General features: G+C 36.3%; 1 pseudogene; it reads left to right on the top strand.

Annotated features, from left to right (window-relative positions):
• The first annotated feature begins 1,142 nt into the window (after positions 1 to 1,142).
• On the top strand, positions 1,143 to 3,019 carry LOC100687875 (annotated as a pseudogene).
• The last annotated feature ends 6,207 nt before the right edge of the window (positions 3,020 to 9,226 follow it).

Here is a 9,226-nt window from a genome sequence, read left to right as displayed (position 1 = left end):
CCACCCAGGGATCCCTATTTTTGTTAGTTACTTAAATTCTACATATGCGTGAAATCATGTGGTATTTGTTTTTCTGACTTATTTTGCTTAACATTATGCTCCTTATCTCTATCCATGTTGTTGCAAATGGCAAGATTTCATTCTTTTTTATGGCTGAATAATGTTACATTTTGTGTATGTGTGGGTATACACACACACACACACACACACACACCACATCTGATTTCTTTGTTCTACTACCATGAATGCTTGGGCTGCTTCCATAATTGGGCTATTGTAAATAGCCCAAACTATTGTAATAATGTTTCTATAAACATAGGGGTGCATGTATCCCTTTGAATTAGTGTTTTTGTATTTTTTGAGTAAATGCCCAGTACTGCAATTACTGGATCATAAGGTAGTTCTATTTCTAACTTTTTGAGAAAACTCCATACTTTTTTCCACAGTGGCTGTACCATTTTGCATGCCCAAAAGCAGTACAAAGAGGGTTCCCTTTTCTCTACATCCTCACCAACACTTGTTGTTTCTTGTGTTTTTTATTTTAGCCATTCTGATCAGGTATGAGGTGCTATCTCCTTGTGGTTTTGATTTGTATTTCCCTGATAATTAGTGATGTTGAACATCTTTCCATGTCTGTTGACCATCCATATGTCTTCACTGGAAAAATGTTTCTGTTCATGTGTTTGCCCATTTTTAATTGGATTATTTGTGGGAGTTTTTGGTGTTGAGTTTTATACGTTCTTTATATACTTTGGATACTAACCCTTTTTGACTTTGACACTTTTGAAGAGTAATCGGATGATAGAATCTCCCTCAACTGAGATCTATCTGATGTTTTCCCATACCTAAACTGGAGTTAATGAATTTGTAGGAATTTTTTTATAAAGGCAAAGTGTTCTTCTCGTTGCATCATGCCATATACATGTTTTAAGATGGCTTACTGAAAATGCTGCTTGATCATTTGACTCGGGTAGTAGATAACAATCTCCTTCCTATAAAGTTTCTATTTTGGGCCACACCGTCTCTGGGCTGATCCGCGGTGGAGGTTTTGAGGGCAGCTGACCCGCAGCCTGCGCGCCCCGCACCGCCTCCCGTGGAAGCCTGAGCCGGCTGTGGAGCTTTCTCTCCCTTTGTCTCATAACCACGTCCACCAACGAGAATGCTAAGTCACCAGCTGCCCGCCTTAACAGATTCAAGAACAAGGGGAAAGACAGTACGGGAATGAGGCGGCGCCGAATAGAAGTTAATGTGGCGTTGAGGAAAGCGAAGAAGGAGGACCAGATGCTGAAAAGGAGAAATGCAAGCTCATTTCCTGATGATGCTACCTCTCCACTGCAGGAAAACCGCAACAACCAGGGCACTGTAAATTGGTCTGTTGATGACATTGTCAAAGGCATAAATAGCAACAATTTGGAAAGCCAGCTCCAGGCTACTCAAGCTGCTAGGAAACTACTTTCTAGGGAAAAACAGGCCCCCATAGACAACATAATCCGGGCTGGTTTGATTCCAAAATTTGTGTCCTTCTTGGGCAGAACTGATTGTAGTCCTATTCAGTTTGAATCTGCTTGGGGCCTCACTAACATTGCTTCTGGGACATCAGAACAGACCAAGGCTGTGGTCGATGGAGGTGCTATCCCAGAATTCATTTCTCTGTTGGCATCTTCCCATGCCCACATCAGTGAACAAGCTGTATGGGCTCTAGGAAACATTGAAGGTGATGGTTCAGTTTTTCGAGACTTGGTTATCAAGTATGGTGCAGTTGACCCACTGTTGGCTCTCCTTGCAGTTCCTGATATGTCATCTTTAGCATGTGGTTACTTACTAACCTTACTTGGACACTCTCAAACCTTTGTCTCAACAAGAATCCAGCACCCCCGTTAGATGCTGTTGAGCAGATTCTTCCTACCTTAGTTCGTCTCCTGCATCATGATGATCCAGAAGTATTAGCAGATACCTGCTGGGCCATTTCCTACCTTACTGATGGTCCAAATGAACTGATTGAAATGGTTGTGAAAACAGGAGTTGTGCCCCAACTTGTGAAGCTTCTAGGAGCTACTGAATTACCCATTGTGACTCCTGCACTAAGAGCCATAGGAAATATTGTCACTGGGACAGATGAACACACTCAGGTTGTAATAGATGTAGGAGCACTTGCTGTCTTTCCCAGCCTGCTAACGAACCCCAAAACTAATATTCAGAAGGAAGCTACATGGACAATGTCAAACATCACAGCTGGTCGCCAGGACCAGATACAGCAAGTTGTGAATCATGGATTAGTCCTATTCCTCGTTGGCGTTCTCTCTAAGGCAGACTTTAAGACACAAAAGGAAGCTGTATGGGCTGTGACCAACTATACAAGTGGTGGAACAGTTGAACAGATTGTATACCTCGTTCATTGTGGCATAATAGAACCATTGAAGAACCTCTTAACTGCAAAAGATACCAAAATTATTCTGGTTATTCTAGATGCCATTTCAAACATCTTTCAGGCTGCTGAGAAACTAGGTGAAACTGAGAAACTTAGTATAATGATTGAAGAATGTGGGGGTTTGGACAAAATTGAAGCTCTAAAAAACCATGAAAATGAGTCTGTGTACAAAGCTTCATTAAACTTGATTGAGGGATCCCTGGGTGGCGCAGCGGTTTGGCGCCTGCCTTTGGCCCAGGGCGCGATCCTGGAGACCCGGGATCAAATCCCCACATCGGGCTCCCGGTGCATGGAGCCTGCTTCTCCCTCTGCCTGTGTCTCTGCCTCTCTCTCTCTCTCTGTGACTATCATAAAATAAAAATAAATTAAAAAAAAAAAAAAAAAACTTGATTGAGAAGTATTTCTCTGTAGAGGAAGAGGAAGATCAGAATGTTGTGCCTGAAACTACCTCTGAAGGCTATACATTCCAAGTTCAGGATGGCACTCCTGGGACCTTTAACTTTTAGATTGTACAGCTGAGACAGAAAGTTGTTTGTTGTGTACTGTTTGGTAGAAGTTTGTCTTACTGTTTCTCTACTAAGAACTCTTTTTAAATGTGTTTTGTTATTGTAGCACTTTTTACAACGAAACTATACTTGACCAGTTCTGAACTGTACAAACTGTATGAAGCTCCTCCTCTCAGTGGATTGCTTATTTCTATGTGGAATCTTCTATCTTACAGTGTCCTGTAAATAAAGATTAAATTTCACCCTTTTCTTTAAAAAATAAAATAAAATAAAGTTTCTATTTTGTCTTCCCATATATACCCTAAAATTTACTTTATTTTGTCTTCAGCAACTATTACTGTGCTCTTCTATTGGTGATTTTCTGTTGTTTTTTATCCTTTCTATATTTATCATTTGGAATTCTTCTGTAGGAAAGATGTGTCCTTCTTTCCTTCCTTCCTTCCCAATTTATGTCATTTATTTGATTCTTTGGGTTCAGACCAGCAGATATGTATTAATCATTAAATATATCCTATGTATTTATTTGATTCTTTGGGTTATAATCTAATACTTTAAATATTTATTTGTTGCGCATATTATTCCAACTTTAACCATTGGGAGCTCTTTCAGAACAGTCCTTGGTCCCCATGTCCTTTATGCATGCTCCAATACTTTATTGCTCTACCGCTTTGTGTGTGTGTGTGTGTGTGTGTGTGTGCATGTCTGTGTTTAAGCACTTCCTTACTTTATAGAACTATAAGTATTTGGACTGCTTTTGATTTGTTATGAAGCATTTATCCAAACACAGCTGAAAGTATTCGCTACAAAGCAAATACCACATTGTTTTAGTAAATAACTAAAGAAATGTTACCGTCTAGCAACGTTGCATCCAGCAAGTTAAGATTCTTTTGCTGAGCTTATATGGCAGCAACACTTTCATTTGCAATGATTATTATGGTAATAAAAATATTTTGTATGCCACATTACAGTTGGAAAACATCATGTCTGATTCCTCTTGGGATATCTGCACTTTGATGGGCACATTATTGCTAAAAACGATAAGATTTTAGATATTAGGTACTATTTTTAAATCATCAAAATAGGATACAAAACTGTTTCTCAGCGGCAAACTTTCTCCTTTTTCTAATGTGCGCATTGTGCAACAATATTACCTCTCTACAAATACACAAAATTAGAAGGACCTTAACAAGAAAAAAATTGATATATCTTAAAAGGATACTTCTCAGGTTTCTGAGACCTATACAGTAAAAGTATTTATTGAGTTTTAAGAGGGAAAAAAATGTAGTTAGTCTAATTAGTGCAATGATATGTTTCTGATAAATTGCTTTATGTTAAACAGTATTATCAGGTACTTCCGGTGATGTCAGACCATCAGCAACATTATACTTTACAGAAAACATGTTATTCTCTGTAACTGAGGTTGTTATTTTATATGTACAAGAATCACTGCAATGCCATGTTCATCCCTTTAACAATTTTAACCGTGATAGTTTTATTTTTCTCAAAAACTGAATAATATCACCAATAATCTATCATTGAAGAAATCAATAATATATTTTAGAGGTAGTATTATTAATTATGGTTCAATTAGAAACAAAAATTAATTCCTATAGATGAACCTTACCATAAGTGCTGATAATACTATTTTAACAGGCTATCATAGGACTTTCTATTTTTTCTAAGGGAAAAGGAATATACCTAATTAAAGTTTCTTTTTTTTTTTTTCTAATTAAAGTTTCTATTCAGTTATTCGCTTAGTGAATCTAAACAACACACTATCTAAATAGTTTATCCTAGCCTTATCATAATTGGAAAAATAATAATGTAAATTATCAGAGGAATCAAAATACACATAAGTAGTCCTATTTAAAGGTATCAGTCTTGACCTGTTTTTCACAAATAAAGCTACTTTATATCGTTTATGATACTGAAATTTTTCTGGAGTCTGATACCAATACTGCCCTGCACACCCATGCACACATACTTAGAGACAGAGATATTTATGTTAAAATATATTGATTTATTATCAAGATTAATATTAAGATTCATTGCAAGGAACTGCCTTATGTGATTATGGGGGCTGCCCAAACAAATCCAAAATCAGAAAAGCCAGTAGTCAGGAGGGAAGGTTATGAGTAGTAGCGTATTCCATTAGTGCAGACCAATGTTTTTGTTTTTTGTTTTTTGTTTTTCTTTTCTTTTCTTTTTTTTTCCAGACCAATGGTATTATCCACAGATGGAATTTCTTCTTCCTCGGGAAAGCTTTCAAGGCTTTACAACTGAATAAGGCAGGCCCACCAGGTTATCTAGAATAATTCCTCTTACAAAAGGTAAACTGCTTAGAATTTTAATTGAATCTGAAAAAATCCTTTTCTAACAAAACACAAATAATGTGATTGAAAGACTATAGTCTTACCAGCCTGACACATCAAAAAAGCTATCATAGCCTTTAACTTAATTGATAGCTCAACCTCCCCTTCTCTTATATTTTTTAGATCTTAATTATAGCATTAGCAAAAAGAAAAAAAACTGAATATATAACACATTGTTTTTTCTTTCTCCAAATCATTGAATTTTTCTTATTTTAAAATTATATGAGCTTATATTACTCTCTTTATATCATTCAGCATTGGAAATAGAGCTATAATTAATGGATATATAAAAAGGTGTGATTTTCTCAAAGGGATGTTAGTTTTGAGCATTTGGACCCCATGTTTAATATAGAATAGACAGGTAATGTGTTCATCTATTACAAAGGAAAGTTATAAGAGTGAGTGACACAGAAACAATGTCAATGGAATCAGAGGCAGAAACATTAGTCATTGAAATTCAAGACTTTACATACTGTACAATACTTTATATAATGTAAAAAAATTAGAAATCTATATGACAAATATATGGAAAGTGTTTCTTATTAAAGTAAACCATTTTATTACACTTTATTCATAGTCTATTTTCTGTGACAACACTACAAATTCCTAAGAATCTTACAGAGGATCAAAAATGCAATATTTAGGACAAACATGTATCTATGATTTCTCAGTAGGTCCAAATCAGTTTTTTATATTAATTTTACATTACTCCTAAAGTGTGACTGAGAAAGCTCTTTAACAGATTAATTCTTAAAGAGACTAGGAAAAATTTTATACTTGAAAAAAGAATGCCTTAAACAAAATATAGACAGAGGTACAGACCAATACTTTAGTAATTTTTCCTTTAACACTTTCCAGGCTACTTTCCAGGACACCTTCGAATCAGGGAGCTCTAGTTCTTTAATTTTCCACTAAGCACCTTAGCTGACATTCTTCTGGTTCTTTAGTTGTAGTAATATCTGCCTAAACTTCCTGACCAAAGGTTAATCTGTATAAGTAAGTAGAGGAAAGTCTCAATTAGAGACCACCTTTACATGTTCTCTTGAAGTTTCCTCTTATTAACACCAAACCCTAAATTATCTGCATCATGAATACCAGAAATGCTTGTTAAAAATCTAGTTTCCTAGGCTCCAGCCCAGAAACAGACTTTCCGTACTGGAACCTAAGAAATCAACATGATAGAAAAAGCATTCCTGAAATATTCTCCTGTGGACTTAATTTTGAGAACAACTACCTTTAGGTAAATTATTTTATAATATAGGACTTTAAATGTTTAAACTTTTACACAATACTTTTTCTCTGGAATGCATTTTTTACTATTCTTTAGGAAAATAATAAGAAACTAATCATTTAAAAGTACACATCAACTAGTTTAGATCATTCAAATTAATCACCCAGAGAAGGCTTCCTACCTCCCCTGTCAATTGAACAACTTATTTAAGGAGCTCTGTCAGATACAATCCGCTTTACTTCACTTTGTCCCCTGCTGATATCGTTTTATAGGGGATTGCCAACATGCTGAGTGCCTGAGGGATCTAAACTCACATTATAAAAGCAAACTCTGAATGCATGCTCTCTGAAAGGTAGACTTCTATGGGCTACAATACCAAGTGTATAGGAGTGTGTCAAATAATAGTGACACAACTTTGCAACTATTTCACTTTATGAGATATTTTTAATGCTGACCATCAGGAAAAGATTCTCATGGACAGATTACAAGTATCAGGAACTCACTGAAGATTGTAGCACAAAGCCGTACTCCATATGCATTCTGCAGCCAAAATTCCAAGTCTGATTATGACCTAGAGATGAGAGAAGAATTCAAATAATGTCTTCTCTCAATCCAACCTCTAGTAAATAATTGTTTCACTTTACTCTTGCTAAGGTTCTGTTAAGCAACATTTATTTATTTTTTTAGCTGCGTTCTTTTTTTAATAAATTTATTTTTATTGGTGTTCAATTTGCCAACATATAGAATAATACCCAGTGCTTATCCCATCAAGTGCCCCCCTCAGTGCCCGTCACTCAGTCACCCCCACCCCCCGCCCACCTTCCCTTCCACCAGCCCTAGTTCGTTTCCCAGAGTTAGGAGTCTCTCATGTTCTGTCTCCCTCCCTGATATTTCCCACTCATTTTTTTCTCCTTTCCCCTTTATTCCCTTTCACTATTTTCGACGTGGATGGAACTGGAGGGTATTATGCTGAGTGAAATAAGTCAATCAGAGAAAGACAAACATTATATGGTCTCATTCATTTGGGGAATGTTAAGCAATATTTTGATGCTATTTCTATAACTACAGAGTAAGATCTATCCCTTACATTGAGATAAATGTCCAGGCTCTTTTGCTATTATATCAGGAATTTAAGACTTGAACCAGAAACTTTCATTTGTTTTCTTGCTGTTTGAAGACTGAAGCCAACGAACATGGTAACAAATACTTTACAATACAGCAGGCTGAGTTTATTCAGAAACCTATCCAAGAATGATATGTAACTGAATTTTAAAATTCGCAGACACCCACTACCTGCTTGTAAAACAGACATGGTGAACTCTGTGAGAAACTGTGTCAATTGCCAGACCTTTCTTCCTTTTTTTTTTTTTTTAATTTTTATTTATTTATGATAGTCACAGAGAGAGAGAGAGAGAGGCAGAGACACAGGCAGAGGGAGAAGCAGGCTCCATGCACCGGGAGCCTGACGTGGGATTCGATCCCAGGTCTCCAGGATCGCGCCCTGGGCTAAAGGCAGGCGCTAAACCACTGCGCCACCCAGGGATCCCCAGACCTTTCTTCCTAATCCACTACTGAACTCAAATCTTAGAAGCTTATTGCTAGAAGCCACTCAGCCCATAGTACCTAAAGTAAATCAGATTTCCTCATTTCTAATTAGGAAAGATATGTAGCAAACAAAACAAACAAGGTCTTCATTCCTGTGGGCTTGAATGAGAGTCCTCTCACCACCTGATCATTTGCAAGGCTTTTCATTTTTAGTCTACTGAGTAGCTTCCAGAGAGCTTATGTACTCCCTTTACATTAACCACTACCTTTGAGCAGATTCAATATTCAATTCAATTCAATACTCTTGAAGACACAAATGCAGGCATAAAAATAATCCTTAAAAAGTCCTCAAGGCATTTATTCTTAAAATTGTATGAAGGAAGACAAAGTAATTATGAAGATAATGTAATGGCATTTGTTAGGTGTCTCAAAAGAAGGAGACAGTACCATTGAGGTTCAAAGCCAGATTATGAGTCTCAAGTCGTCGAAGGTAACCAGGAAACTAGTATATTGGAAAATAGTAAATACGTGGAATGCTTAAATGTAAAGAGGAGGATTTTAACATACCAATTTTAACATATTGATACCAAGTCTTAGCATATAAATTTTGAGAATATTGCATCTGTTTGAATTTGGTGAAATAACTTAGCCTCTCAAATTATGGAGACAGCACAGTTCAGACTAAGAGGATGTGAAGTGGCATAAACACAACAATACTACACATTACAGGAAGTAGTAACTATATGACCTTGAGCTACTTACTTCTCTTTGGACCAACAGTTTCCACGTTATTAAAAAGGTTAAACCTAATATTTAGGATTGAATGAGATGATTGTGTAAAGACATAGTATCTAAGCCTTGGTTCAGATGTTTAACACACAAGTAAGTGTATGCACACACATAGTCTTTAGAAAGCTTGGAGTTAGCCCTCCTAAATATTTGGCAAGCATTAGCCACTCTGAATTTGTCATCAGTAAAAACTCTTAATCTCAAAGCAAAGAAATATTGGGACAAGAATATGTTTTTGGCCTAGATTTAGTAAAAAACTAAAATGGCTATCATACACTTGCAAGTAATGTAAAGAAATATGATGGGCCACAAATAAATATGTTTTTTTCCAATTTCCTTGGAATCTAGAGTCTAT

This window comes from Canis lupus, chromosome 12 (genome assembly GCF_011100685.1).
Source record: "Canis lupus familiaris isolate Mischka breed German Shepherd chromosome 12, alternate assembly UU_Cfam_GSD_1.0, whole genome shotgun sequence".
Taxonomy (NCBI): Eukaryota; Metazoa; Chordata; class Mammalia; order Carnivora; family Canidae; genus Canis; species Canis lupus.
Note: the sequence above shows the minus strand (reverse complement) of the source record. Positions and strands in the feature narration are given on the sequence as shown.